Source organism: Hippocampus guttulatus, chromosome 1 (genome assembly GCF_054856545.1).
Source record: "Hippocampus guttulatus isolate MCC_2025c chromosome 1, RoL_Hgut_1.0, whole genome shotgun sequence".
In the NCBI taxonomy this organism is placed as follows: Eukaryota; Metazoa; Chordata; class Actinopteri; order Syngnathiformes; family Syngnathidae; genus Hippocampus; species Hippocampus guttulatus.
In genome coordinates this window covers 31,274,134-31,289,797 of record NC_141261.1, presented here as the reverse complement: position 1 = coordinate 31,289,797, position 15,664 = coordinate 31,274,134, and the positions used below count along the sequence as shown (strand labels likewise).

At 40.5% G+C, this 15,664-nt stretch overlaps 1 pseudogene; it reads left to right on the top strand.

The window, feature by feature from the left end:
- The first annotated feature begins 1,763 nt into the window (after window positions 1–1,763).
- LOC147211350 (uncharacterized) overlaps window positions 1,764–15,664 on the top strand; it is a 35,766-nt pseudogene continuing 21,865 nt past the window's right edge.

The following is a 15,664-nucleotide window of genomic DNA, read 5'->3' as shown; positions in this document are numbered from 1 at the left end:
CACAACCCCCCGCCCCCTATATAATTTATTTAGTGATTTCCGCTCTTGATTTTCTGTTTGGCGCATGATGTGTTTGCTTTTCTGAGTGTCATTGAAGTCATCATTGATTTACGTTTTCGGGGGCGGTCACTCTCGAGCAGAAGGCACGGAGACCGAGAAGGAGAAGGACGTGCCTGTCCAGTAGTTGCTTGAGTTGTGTATACGTTTTAAAAAGAACCAACACGACAGCTCATTTGTTTTCTGTCGTTTTGCTCCGCTGCAGAAACTGCCGTGTGAACGCAAGTGGGGCTGCACCGACGCTGTGCCGGTGCAGACACGCTCAGCGGCTTTGTACTCCAAATATATCGCAACAAAATACATCAGTGCAGCGCCGGAGCAAATGTGTGCCGTGTGAACACCCCTTAAGTCTTTTTTTCCTGACATGGCACTATTAGGCCTCGGCATCTACTGAAGAGTCAGGCGCGGCTGATCCCTAAATTGTCGCTTTTGACCTCTTGTCGGCCTTGAAATGGTTAAATCCTGAAAAACCTTGAATCTATCTTAGAAAACCAAGTGTAAAATATGTAACTCAAACATGTAAAAATATATTAATATTGGCTTGAGGTCAAGAAATATAGGCTTGCCTGGCTGGTGGGTGCACATGCGGCTGTGGTGGGGACTGGCCCAGCAACAGGTACCCCGTGCACGCACACGCTTGTCTGCAACCCCTGCAATAGTGGCCGGTGTGAAGCGGAGGCCCGTTGGGGCTGGCCCTTCTCGCTCAGAACAAATCAGCGGGCTGGGGACAAGATGGATTCTCTGGGTTTTGTGACATCACAAATGCTTCGAGAATTCAGCTTGCAGGCAAGGTGATGGAATTTTGAAAGTTTTTTTTGTAGTCTTCATGGGGCATTTTAGTAGCTTCATTTGAGACCGAGTGGTGTGTTCAAAATAATAGAAGTGTGTTTAAAAAACGAATAAAAAAATGTAGTAGTACTATAAATTTTATTTTCATCCATTGGAAACACTGCACATCAGCAACACAGCACTCATTCAGCAACAACAGGATCATTTCAAAGGATTTGTAAAGATGATTCTGGACTCAACAAACACACGACTCGACAATTTCTCCAGGGAAGTACAAGAACTGAAAACAAGTCTTAATTTTACCCAAAAGGAGGTCGATGACATTAAAAAACAACAAACGAATGGAACTGACCATTGCAAAACCATGCAAACTGAAATCTATAAAGTATGTGACAGTATGCTGGTTTTAACGGACAAGATGGACTACTTAGAGGGACAATCTAAAAGAAATAACTTGATAACCGATGGAATTGAAGAAATGCAAGGAGAAACGTGGACCGAAACGGAGCAAAAAGTGCAGAAAATCTTTAAGGAGCAACTGCAATTAAAAGGAGACAATTGAGGTGGAAAGAGCCCACCGCACGGGGAGACACGAATCGGGAAGACCTCGACCAAGGCCAGTCGTGGTGAAGTTTGAAAAATATAAGGACAAAACAATGATACTACAGAGAGCAAAATACTTAAAAGGTACTAAAATCTACATTAATGAAGATTACACAGATATGGTAAGTCAAAAAAGAAAAGAATTGCTTCCAAAACTAAAAGCGGCACGTGAAAGAGGGGAAATTGCCTACTTGAGGCACGACAAACTCATCGTCCACCCCCGCACCAGTACTCCAATTCAACGGGCTCGACTTCAACATGCTGAGAGCTGATTACCACCAGAAAAAAATCTGACTAAATAGAGATAGGAAACAAACAACACAAACATGGACTTTAAAATCTTTGATTACGCTGAACACAAGACATTCGACCCAGAGAACAACTTGGACCCAGACAATAATTTATTCAACCATAATCACAGCATCACAAACTCAGAGTATTACACTGATAAACAATTCAACACAAATGTAGTACTGAAAAATACATTTTCAGTGCTACATATAAATAGTAGAAGTCTTTATAAAAATGTCACCAAAATCAAAGAATATTTGACTACATTTAATAAATTTACAATAATTGCCATATCAGAAACTTGGCTTGATGATGAAAAAACAAGTGAAATGAAAATTGATGGATATGAAATGTATGCAACTCATAGGGAAGACAAAAAAGGAGGGGGAGTTGCAATATATGTAGACAAAACACTGAAATGCAGCAAACTTGAGAGCCTGACAAACACAACCGAGAATCTAATAGAATGTCTAACTCTTGAAATACACATTAAAAATGCATCAAATGTTATTATAAGCTGCGTTTATAGGACACCAGGATCTTGTCTAAACACATTTAATAAAAAACTGACAGATATGCTGAGTTGTTCAAATGACAAGAAAACACGAATAATATGTGGCGACTAACATCAATTTATTAAACCCAAATGGACACAAAAAAACAACAGAATTCATAAATACAATGTATAGCAACGGTCTTTTCCCAGTCATTCTGAGACCCAGCAGAATAACAGTTGATACGGCCACATTGATAGATAATATGTTTATAAATAAGATTGAACATAAAAAGGAAAGTGGACTTCTCATAACTGATATAAGTGACCATCTACCGGTCTTTGCAGTCCTATACAATTACTTCGATAGAAAAACTATACCAATTACTCACACATCAGAAATAAGACTCAGAACCCAACATTCCATCTCAGCTTTCAAGCTCCACCTAGACAAGCAAAATTGGTCTGAGGTCTACACAAACGATGACCCAAATACTGCGTTTGATGCATTTCAGTCAACCATAACCTCCCTATACGAAAAACATTTCCCAGTAATTAAAGTCACCAGAAAGTCAAATGAACAAAGTAAACCATGGATAACAAAAGGCATAGAAAATGCATGTAAAAAGAAAAACAATCTATACAAATCGTTTCTAAAATCCAGAACTAAAGAAGCTGAAACAAAATATAAGACTTATAAAAACAAATTAGTAAACATTATAAGAACTAGCAAGAGAGACCATTTTCATGCATTATTAGAACAAAACAAAAGCAACACTCAAGAAATTTGGAAAATCTTAAATCATGTAATTAGAAATAACTCTAATAAAGTAGATTATCCGGAGTATTTTATGAAAGACAAAAATACCATTATTGAGGAAACTGCAGAAATAGCAAATGAATTTAATGAATATTTTGTTAATATCGGCAGTAACTTAGCAAAACAAATTCCTGATCCAATAAATTCTTTTGAATGATAAATACATAGAAAAAAATCCTTCCACAATGTTTCTTACTGCTGTGAATCAAAATGAAATATTAAATATTGTAAAAACATATCAAAGTAAAAAGTCAACTGACTGTTTTAATATTGATATGTCAATAGTAAAACAGATTATAGAATTTGTAGTGCGACCCTTTACATATATATGCAACCTGTCATTTAAAGACGGTATTTTTCCATCAAAAATGAAAACAGCCAAAGTCATTCCAATTTTTAAAAGTGGAGAAAGACAATTCTTTACAAATTATAGACCAATATCACTGTTATCACAATTTTCAAAAATATTAGAAAAAATATTTTCTCGCAGACTTGACAACTTCATATGTAAACACATGCTGTTAAGTGAAAATCAATATGGCTTCAGAGAAAAACGGACCACCTTAATGGCAGCAATGGAGTTTGTGGAAGCAATAGCCACTAATATAGATAATAAAGAATACACGGTCGGGATTTTTCTTGATCTAAAAAAAGCTTTTGATACTATAGACCATACTATATTATTGAATATATTAGAGAGATATGGCATCAGAGGCACAGCATATAAATGGATTGAAAGTTATTTAGAAAACAGATATCAGTATGTGCAGTTCAAAAACAAAAAATCCAATTTACTGAAGATTATTCATGGAGTGCCTCAGGGGTCAGTGATTGGACCAAAACTATTCATTTTATATATAAACAATATCTGTAGGGTGTCAAATCAACTCAAATCCGATGACACAACCTTTTACTGCCCTGGAAAACATATGAAACAACTCCTGAAAATTGTGGAAAATGAATTGACAAAATTAAAAAAACTGGTTTGACAGAAATAAACTATCTTTAAATTTAACAAAAACTAAGTTAGTTGTCTTTGGCACGAGACCAATCAAAGACCAAGTTAAAATAAAGATAAATTCAATTGAAATAGAACGAGTCTATGAAAATAAGTTTCTTGGACTAGTAATAGATACAAAACTATCCTGGAAGCCACACATAGATAACATTATAAAAAAAATATCCAAAACTATCGGGATACTCCACAAAACGAAGGATGTGTTGAGTAAGAGTTCCTTGTATACATTATATTACTCATTATTACTCCCATATATGACCTACTGTGTAGACATATGGGGAAAAGCTTGTAAAACAAACACACTCCCTGTTTTAAAACTACAAAAAAAAGCAATCAGAATAATCAATAGGTCTAAATATATAGAACCCACAAATTCAATATTCATCAAATTAAACACAATGAAATTCTACGACTTGGTTGACTTCAAGATTACCCAATTAATGTATAAAGCACATAACAATCTCCTCTGCCAAAATATCCAGCAGCTTTTTGAAATTAGAGAGAGCTGTTATCATCTAAGGGGTACAAATCAATACAAAAAATCCAGAACAAGAACAAACATCAAACAAAGGTGTGTATCAGTGATAGGTGTCAACCTGTGGAACAAGCTTGAAACGGACCTGAAAATGAGCAAATCGTTGGAGGAGTTCAAATTCAAAAAGATTAGACTCATCGAATCAACCCGTGAAGAAATATCTATCACTGTAACGTTTGGATTGCTTTACAGAAAATGAAAAAAAAAAAGAAATCTGTTCTATATCAGTCTGCATGTTTCTGTACACTTACTTTGGCACCATAGTCAGCACAAAATATGGCTGAGAATTCATTGTTGGTCAACCATCCACGATCATGATTTCAGAAAATAAAAACCATTCATAGAACAGGCAGGAACAAATCAAAGATTAAAACAAAACACACAAAAAAAAACAGTGAACTTATTATTCACCACATATGGTAATATGGTAAAGAAAATGTATTACTTTCAAATACAAGTAACCCATAACTATATTACATTTTGGAAATAACGCTGATCTTCATAAGTTATGTAACATTTACATCAATCTGCGCGTTTCACATGACTGTATAACAGTTGTTCTGATTCAATTAGTGGCACATTAAATGAATGACCAGAAATCTTGAGTTTGAAATATTTCAGAATATGTCAAAATAACAATGATGTTGTGATTGTGACACATGCCACCTCCCCCCACTTCTATCCTCCCTGTTCACTACGTGTCAGTTTTGACATTGGTTGTACCTGTCTTTTAAATGTATGCTACATGTGCTGAGTTTTTTTTTTTCCTCTGGCTCAAACCATACTCCCACTTAAGGAGAATGGCTGTAGTCTGTCAGGCTTTTTTCCCCACCTCTCCCATATTCTTTTCTTTTCACATCTGAGATATCGGGGTGCTGTACAGCGAACCGCCAGGCTTCCCGTTCTGACCCCCCTCCTTGGTCATTGTTTTGTTTATGGTCCTCTGGATGGGTTGTAACTGGGAAAATAAATTCCTTGTGTGTGTGTGGTTTTTTTTTCATACCTGGCCAATAAATTTGATTATGATTCTGGAATGACAAAAAAAAGTCTCAATGTAAACCCGGTTTCGGCTTTTCTTGCTACCCCCAGCGCTCAACCGCAGATAAGTAGAAGAAAATAGTTTGATGGATGAATAGATATTAATCATGGCATCACTAATACTATTGCTTCATGCTTTGCATCACAGTCACCTCGGAAAGCTTGCCAAGAAATGCCTGAATACGAATCATGTAAGTACAGTATGTCCTGAGACTTGCTTAAAAAGTGTCGGACGAACCTGCAACTGCACTTAACAGCTTTCCTTATCTGTTTGGGGAGAAAAGGGGGGAGTAAAACGCAGTGTATACAGTAGCTATCTGCATAATAACTGATTTATAGTTCTTTTTACAAAGACTATTTCTCCAGAGATGCGGTAAAGGCTAAAATTACATTTTGACACACTCAGCAATATAATAGAAAGGATACTGGGCAATCCTATTGGGAAGATTCCCACTGATGTAAAGTCAGAATTGGCACACTGGCCTACGAGAGGAGAGGCAGTCTGCTGCTGAAGCCAGATGGAAGGAAAAAAAAAGAGTATTTGAGCTCCTCTGAAAGTTACTGGATCCATCCCGTCACAGCTAATCGTATTCCCCGTGTTGAAAGTATCATTAAAGAGCCAAAATAACAAAGTGGCAAAAAGTGAAACATAGTGCAGACGAGTGACTTGAGAGCACAGCGGTGGGTGGATTAAGGAGGAATGTTCGTTTGCGACATATTGGAGTTCAGAGAAGCTTATCCAAGAAGAAAATAAGTTAAAAAGAGCTGTACAGAGAATACAGGCTGGATTGGACTGCATGGAGGTAGGTGTGAATTACAAAACCCAAGCTTTTCAAACATTGCCATTTAAAAGGGGCAAATAATGCTAGAGATTACCAAACATGCATCTTTTGGTGGACTTTTCTCATTGTGCCACTTGGACATGAAATTCTGCTGGGCCGCATACCTTTTAGTCTATGCTCTTGAGTGTTCATTTGGTTCTTCATAGCACACTTTGAAAAGGCTGACAGGTGACCACAACGCAATACAGAACCACAATATTGTCAAGAAGTGGAGGTCTCCTGTAAGCAAATAATAGTGATTGCAGACATTGAGCACATTAAATGGGCTTTCGCTCATATAGCTCCTTTCCACCTTTGGTACACATAGTGCTTTACACCATTTCCTCATTTACTGACTGATGACGCAGCCTCAGAAGCAACCGAGGGGGTTCAGTATCTTGCTCAAGGACACTTCCACAAGGTTGCAATGGCCGGGAATTGAACCCACAACCTCTGGGTTGGTAGACAATGTCACTACCACTGAGCCTTGCCACCCCTTGCTTTACAGAGATAAGTATTGTGTCGTTCCCGAGTGTTTCCTTCAAAAGAACATTTTAAAAGATCCGTTCTTTTCTCGGCAACGGCAACTTTTACTCCGGTGCAGCACAGAGGCTGCCCCCGTAGAGCGTTCACACAAAGTTACACCGGTGTAGCCCCTGAAAACAGCTTAAACCGGAGCAAATTTAACCCTGCTCAGGAGGTGGTTTAAAAATTTACTCCGGAATAAATGCTCATTTGCTTGAACGCTACAGGGGTAGACTCTCTACGACGCATGAGAAGAGTTGTTTTCATACGGGTATTGAATGCGTTGCTTTCGTGCTCTGTTGTACTTCCACCATCTTTCCTTTCTCTCTCTCTCATCCGTTTATGTTGTCTGATAGACCGCGCCGTTGATTTGTCCGGAGAAGTATAAACCATGGTTTTTCGATATGTCACAAACAAGGCAGCCGAAAAGGAAGTACACTTTATGCATGTGAATGTTTTATATCCATATTATTATATTCCGTATTGCACGGCCCCAGAACTGCCGTGTGAACGCAAGTGAGACTGCACCGGGATTAACACGCTTCTCTTTAGTAAGCAGATTTTTACGTGTGAACGCTCCACAAAATTTACACCGGTGTAAGCTATATCGTAACAAAATACATCGGTGCAGCAAATGTTTGCCGTGTGAACACCCCTAACTTCACAGTGCAGAGGTGCAGGGTTCGATTCAGGCTCTGGCCTCCCTGTGAGGTGTTTGCATGTTCTCCCCGGGCCTGTGTGGGTTTTCTCCGGATACTCCGGTTTCCTCCCATATTCTAAAAAAAACATGAGTGGCTGGTTAATGGAAGACTCTAAATTGTCCGCAGGTGTGATTGTGAGCGTGAATGTTTGTCCGTCTCTGTGTGCCCTGCAATTGGCGAGCAACCGTTTCAGGGTTTCCCCCGCCTACTGCCTGAAGACAGCTGGGATAGGCTCCAGCAACCCCTGATACCCTTGGCAGGATAAAGCGGATCGGAAAATGGATGGATGGATGGATGGATCATTCTTTTCTCAGTTCAACTCAGCTCAGCCCAGCGATGTCGGCCGCGAGCAGAAATGAAAATGCCGAAAACGCAAAGTCTGTCACTCACTTGTGAATCTTCAAAGACGACCAATGCAGCATCCAGCGTCAGGGTTGGGTGTAGGTTATTACTGAACGCTCGGTGAATTCATCTATTGAATAGGTGTTTTAAATGTCCTGATTCTAATGATTCACTACACTTATAAGAACTGCTGTGCCCAACTCTATTCTATTTTTTTTTTCAATTTTGTTTGGTGGCAATTTTTGTCTCAATCTTTTTACTGTGTCATCTTTCTTGAATATGGGGATGACAAAACAAAACAGTACCATGAATCTCGTACATTTGATTGAGCTTTGGGTTGTTAAAAGAACATGTGTTTTTACTGCTGGACATAAGCATCCGTCACTTTTGTTAGACTTGTGAGTCTGGTCTGTTTTATGCTTCCGCTTGCATCCATATTTCTCAGATAAACAGACACTAAACACAAACTAAATTGTGTGTGTTTATGACCTGTTAGATTCCGGTACATTTCATCTTCAGGTTTGTATCCCCAGGGTTTGCCCTCTTCATTTGTTTTCAATTTTAAACTTGACATTTACACAGCAGTATTTTTCAAAACTGAGCCCACCACCCTTTTTTTTTCAATGCAAAAGACATTGTTTCCCCATATCAAGGCATATGTGGTCAATGATCATAGATGCTCGGCTTGTGGATGAAACATTAGAACCAATATGAACTGTATGTTCAGCTGTGTGGGAGCTCGCAAAGCTCTTTGACCATACTCACACAAGAGAGAGAAAGCCTAGATGCCACCTTTTTGCCTTTGGGCTGTTACACCATAAAACCTAGCAAAGCGTATATCCAAGGCAAAGCCAGCGCATGCGAGTGATTTGAAATGATTCCAGATGCCAGCTGTGATTTATCGCTTGATGTTGCGCTTGATCCAGTCCACAAATCCACCGTTCTACTTTGCACGTGTCCAATCATGGCAATAGATTGTGTCCTTCTGCAAAGTGCCAAGCACCCTCAGAGAGGCTCCGATGCACTCATGTGGCCGTCCATCATTCTCGATATCTTCCTTCGAGGCCGCCTCTCCCCTCTCTACTTGATAAATCTGCAGCTATTCAAAGGATCATTTGAACGCTGTTGGCCATGCCTCGCATTCTCTTGACCTCTGTTGTGTCGGGACCTTTGTTCAGTGTGCTTTTAAGTCTATGGTCATCAGATCTTGGAAGAGCAAGCCGAAGTCAAAAGTAGACTGCGGATGCACTGCACTGAGAAGCCTTTGTCGGTAACAGCGATGAGGTTGAAATGATCCAGTACACAGGGTTTGTAATCTCCTTTATCAGATTTGTTCCCTGTCCGTATATTGAGAAGTAATGAAGCCTACCGTAGCTGAACTTCATTTTTGGACCACTCATATAACTGCAGAAGTCTTACAGAGTGAGCCAATTACAGTATTCAGTTCAAATATACTGCCATGATCAACCATGATGCACTGATCATTCGGCAAGCCCCCTCGCTGCCCATCTTTAAAACCTGCCTCAAAACTCACTTGTATTCTTTGGCATTTGACTCAGCATGACTCAGATTTGATCTTAGTTTTACTGTTTGGTGCCTACTACCATCTTTGGTACTGATTATTGCTTTCTTGTTGTATATACGGTATGTTAGATGCTCAATGTACAGCACTTTGTATGCAGCAATGGCTGTTTGAAAGTGCTCTATAAATACAGTTGAGTTGAATTGATAAGTGATCTCTGATCTTTTATTTATTATTTTGTGAAAATATTGCAAACTAACTTAAAATAAAATGAGTAGCTGAACTAAAGTGTCTTCTTTACATTCAATGCCAAGTCATTTCTGTCTCGTGATCAATGAAACAGTGAGATTATCAACTGTGAGACATCTGCTGGCAGAAAGCAATGTGTGTTATCCCATCACAATTTACTCAGTTTCATCAGTCTTCTAATTTTTACAAGCTCTTTCTGTCCAAATTCCTTTCCTGTACGCGCACACTCTCAAACACACACACACACACACACACACACACAGAGTCGCATTGTTACCTAATAAGCAGGTCACAGCGACTTGATCATTCTCTGATGGTGAGCAACAAGTAACAATCATGCAATACCTGTGGATAAGGACTTAATTGACAATGTCATCAGTGCTTGAAAAGTTGAACTAAAAAATTCATAAGAAATGTCTGGTAGGTGTAATATTTGCCTATTCCTCACTCCTTGTTACATTTCTGTCTGGTTACGTTTGGTTTTGTTCCCTCATGTGCCCTTTTTGTGGCCACCTGTTCTCGTCATCCGTGTCCCTTGTGTTGAACCAATCAGCTCCCTCAACCCTTCGTGTCTTGTCCAGGTGTTGCTCGTTGTCTCGTCACTTTGCTTGTATTTAGTTCCCTGAGTTCTGTCAGTCTTTGTTGGGTCATTGTGAGTTGTGAGCGTGTGTGTGTCTGTGTGCTCCACTACTGTCACGTTTTGTTTTTACTTTGGCTCCTTGTGATTTCCAGGACTTTGTTTAAGCACTTGTAGTTAGTAATTTTCCAGTGTACTCCTGTTTGTATTTTTGTTAAATACATCTTGGTCAGTTCCACCCTGCTCCACTTTGCCTCCCTGCTTTTTGGGGTCCTCTACTCCACCATCATGCAAAATGTGACACTCCTCTCATTCCCTTGCAGTTTTGAGAATGTTTACTTTGTCTGCAAACTAAGTTAATTTCACTAATTTTAAAATTGACTCGTTCAGGGGCGGCACGGTGGCCGCCTGCTTAGTAGAAGGTGACACTGGAGTGGATATTTACTCCTGCCCCCATCCCAGCCAAAAAAAATAAAAAATCCTACCCCATCAAAGTCCTGTTATGTCCCACTCTCAGTGAAAACAATTCCCACTCCCATCCTGCTCTCGTTCAGAATGACTCCCACTCTCGTAACGCTCCAATTTCGGAGGTCGGCCACAATGAAAGGGGCTGCGCATCTGCCCGAGAGTTTTTTCCTGGAAAATCTTGCTTCCGTCTGCTCACGTGAATATTTTATCCTGTAGTGTCCCAATCCTGTTATGAAAGGGACAGTTGACTCCCATCCCATGGGAATCAAGCCGGATTCCCGAAAAAAAAAATCAACTTAAGGTTAGCTCATCCTTCTCGCGGTGCAAATATTGTGGGTCCGAATCAGTGCTCCTGGCTTCCTATGTGGAGTTTGCACATTCTACCCCTGCACGCGTGGGTTTTCTCAGGCTACTTTCCTCTCACACTCCCAAAACATGCATGGTAGATAAATTGTACACTCAGGGGTGTCAAACACATTTTTATCGCTGGCCACATAGTATTTATTGTTTCCTTCGGAGGGCCGTTATGAATGTGAACCTGAACAAATGTATACTATGACAAATTATATTCTTTTCCTCAATACTACTTAAATCAGGGGTGCCCATTACATCGATCGCAGACTGGTCCCAAGTCGATCGCGAGGGGAGTAGAGGAAAAATTTGTGTATCTCTGTGCATACTATACTTTTTGTGTTAATGTACACTGCACCCAACATCATCCTATATTTAAAACATAAAATAAAGCAGGTCACTTTTAGCCTATGGTGATGAATGACCTGTGCAGTTGACGCTCAGCAGACACCAATTGCAGTTTGCGATCAGAGCTATTGTGCTATTTCATTTACTGTTGTTATTATTCTCATTCAAAGTTCTTTTTCGTCTGCATTTCACTGATGGCACTGGCAAAGAATGGGAATCTGGAGGGCCGAGATAAGCGGTACGCATGAGCTACGAGTTAATAGGCTGCAAAAGTGTGTCACATGCATCCACGTCAAGTCTCCCACTAAGGTACACTGTAGGTAGGAAATCCTTTTCGCGAAAGCATAAAGTCTACTTGACTTTATTTTTGTATTTATTTCATCATAGGGGCCGTTATGGCTGTTGATCATCATGGCATGCTTGTGCAAGTGTGTGCGTATGCGCGCGTCCACTGTAACGGGCCGATCGCGGGAGTTTGGTTGATCGAAAAGTAGATCTTAGGTCAAAAAAGTTTGGGCACCCCTGATTTAAATGATAGTTGAACACATTTTAATCATGTGCAACCGAACGTACATGTGCAACTGGGAAGGTAAATTCCTTGTGTGTTTTACATACTGTACCTGGCCAATAAATCTGATCCTCATTACGATTAAGTATTTGCAATGGAACCAAAAGCATTTTGTTTTTTTAATGTAGTAAAAACACGAATATAATCTAAGTACCCCCTGTAATTACTTGCTACCAGTCCGCAATCAACAGAATGGGTGTTTTGTCTCAATTTTTGGTCCCAACACATCAATGATCGAGACAAAAGCTGAGCAGCTTTCCTTTAGTGGTTGCCTGGCTGACAAAGATGTCATTACTCAAGATAGTCGCATAGCATCTGATGGGAGTGATTAAAACTGAATAAATACAACAAGACTATAAGCACTGCTCCCCAGAGAAAAACGGCAGATGTTACAGTCACTGATGTCATATTGTTTTCCATTTGGATGAATTAAATGCCAGAGGCAAAGCTTTGGAATTTGTCGAATGTGGCTGTGGTCCGCCAAAGTCCAAAAGTGCAGGCATCTTCAGTATAATCCGCTGTTGTTGTTGCCCCCCCCCCCCACACACACACATTTAAAACACCATCAACTAAGGATTTAGCTTAACTGATGCTTTCAGATCTGACATCAAATCCTCAATACACACGGTGGTGTATTTCATGTTGATCCTGTGATTTAAAACAAAGAAGATTAGACATACGTTCAGGTATTTCCTGAAGTTAACACATCCATCATTTGATAAGCTAGTCATTACACCTCGGTCAACAAATTAAATATAAAATTAACATAGCCACAACTAGAAAGATGTTTTTGCTAGTAATGGAACACAACTATGTGTGTGTGTGCGCGTGTGAGATTTATGCCAAGCCTGTCTTGATTGTATTAAGAACGTCATTATGATTTTTCTTATTACTAGATATATCATGGGTGCAGGTCACTGTTAGAAAGGTTATTGAGGGACTTGGTGACCCCAATCATGGCGGTGGCAATGAGGTGGTCTTAGAGAAGGAAATAAGAAACAGAAACAGAAATCAGCAATAACCAGACCATTGCGCCAGCCTTCTGTACTGTAGACACATGTATTATGTTTAGTGTATTACAAAAGTGATGAGACCTACGTCACTGTCACAGCTTTATATTCGGGGCTTTGCCAAGTGACGGGAGCAACAAAAAATGTTGGGTCTTTGGTCACGCGCACCGGGGGCCTCTCCATAGGGGTGTTCACACGGCACACATTTGCTCCGGCGCTGCACCGATGTATTTTGTTGCGATATATTTTGCACCGCAGCAAATTGTGTGGAGCGTTCACACGTTCAAAGCCGCTGAGCGTGTCAGCACCGGCACAGCGTCGGTGCAGCCCCACTTGCGTTCACACGGCAGTTTCTGCAGCGGAGCAAAACGACAGAAAACAAATGAGCTGTCGTGTTGGTTCTTTTTAAAACGTATACACAACTCAAGCGACTACTGGACAGGCACGTCCTTCTCCTTCTCGGTCCCCGTGCCTTCTGCTCGAGAGTGACCGCCCCCGAAAACGTAAATCAACGATGACTTCAATGACACTCAGAAAAGCAAACACGTAATGCGCCAAACAGAAAATCAAGAGAGGAAATCACAAAATAAATTATATGGGGGGCGGGGGGTTGTGAACACACAACAAAGGAACAAACTACACAAACAACTCCGAGACAGTCCAGTCTCCTACAAAAGGAAAGATGTTACCAGCCAAGTCTTGTGTCGTTATTAAACAAACACATGACGGAAGTCCGACAGAGCACGAAAGCAACACATTCTCGCCGTATGTAATCAACTCTTCACAAGCATTTGCTCTGGAGCAAATTTAACCCAGTTGCGTTCACACGTGCAAATTTACATCGGTGCTGCTTCGCAAACGAGCATTTGCTCTGGAGCAATGTTTTTAAACCACCTCCCTGAGGTGGATCAAATTTGGTCCGGTGTAAGCTGTTTTCCGGGGCTACGCCGGAGCTAATTTGCACGTGTGAACGCTCTACTGGGGCAGCCCCGGCGTAGCACCGGACCAAATCTTGGCGTGTGAACACCCCTCATGTCAAATTCCTGGGCTGAATTTTGGGCCCAGTACCTCCTTGCGCAGTGTACACAGAGTATGTAATTCAGACATGGGACAGATTGTATGTAGTTTATTACAGCAGCTGTACCCACCATCTCAGTAGATCAGTCACTATCAGTATGTGCCCAATGAACAGCTTTTACAATGCATAATGGGCATTTTGTCTTTGACAGTGTTCAAAGCAGTTCTTTGATTCCTGGGCTCCTTATCATACGTAAAACAAAGAGGAGTTGTCCCTTACCTGTCGTGCACAAAGCAGTCGAGCTGCTGCATGTCCATCAGTTTTAAAGGGGAAGTCAAGCTAAAAATGGTCTTCACAATAATATGTTCTATGTGGCTAGTCAAACACGACATTCTGATTGTTGCTTTTGTGGAATATGAATTAAGCAGCAAAAATCGATGCATTTGTATCCATCTCAAGGGGGCGACCATTTTGCCAATTGCTGTTGACTGAAAATGATATCACAGTGTCTACTCTACGGGTTCAGGTAATGACCAGAGGCGTAAGTAACATCATGGTGATCGGCCCCGGTTCAAATTTTTCAATCACAAAACTTTATACACACACGCTCATGCCCTCATACGCACGCACGCACAGCCGCTCGAGAGAACTTTCACCACAGTCTTTTTGCAGGGCGTCCAATTTTTATATTGTGATTTGGATGTTGAACATTAACGATATCACGAAAAATATTCAAATACATTCTGTTTCACAACCTTTCCAGATATCAGTGTGTAACGTGCAGAGAACTGAAACCAAACGTATGGCAAGCCATTTGAGCGTTTATTCCAAATCCCTGATATCAGACATGAGTGTGTTACACTAGTTTGATCTCTTTCAGCACTAGTTCGACACTCAGTCACACTAGTGACACACTTTGTCGAACTAGTTGCACGGAAATCCTCACTAGCCACTCATTTTTGGCCACTAGTGCCACTTTTGTCCTACTAGCGCTGACAAAATTCTAACTAGTGACACCTGGAAGCACACAAGCAGAGGGAATTTCCCAGCTAGTCAGCTTTTTTATGCCCCAGTGGCCCACTAGATCAAACTAGTGAGGTTCAAAGTCGTACTAGTTTACTAGTAAGATTGAAAAAGTGTTAACATGTTAACTAGTGAAACGTGGATTGTTCTAACATGTTAACTAGTTGCCTATGATTTCCTGCACTAGTTAACTAGTGGGAGCTGAAATATCCACTCGTTAACTAGTGGAGGATAAAACATTGACTAGTGCACTAGTTTAAGACCGTTAAAGCCTTGATATCCAACTAGTGAGTTCAAAAATGTTACTTTCTCACCAGTGATGCCCCAAATATGCACCAGTGGAACTAGTGGAAGTCACCCTACTCACTAGTCAACTAGTTGAATGGTCTTTTGATTTAACTAGTTAACTAGTGATGGCAAAATGTTCACTAGTACAACATGTGAAACGCTAATGGCTCACTGGTCACGCTAAATGCTAATCAGGAGGCAGGACGGTG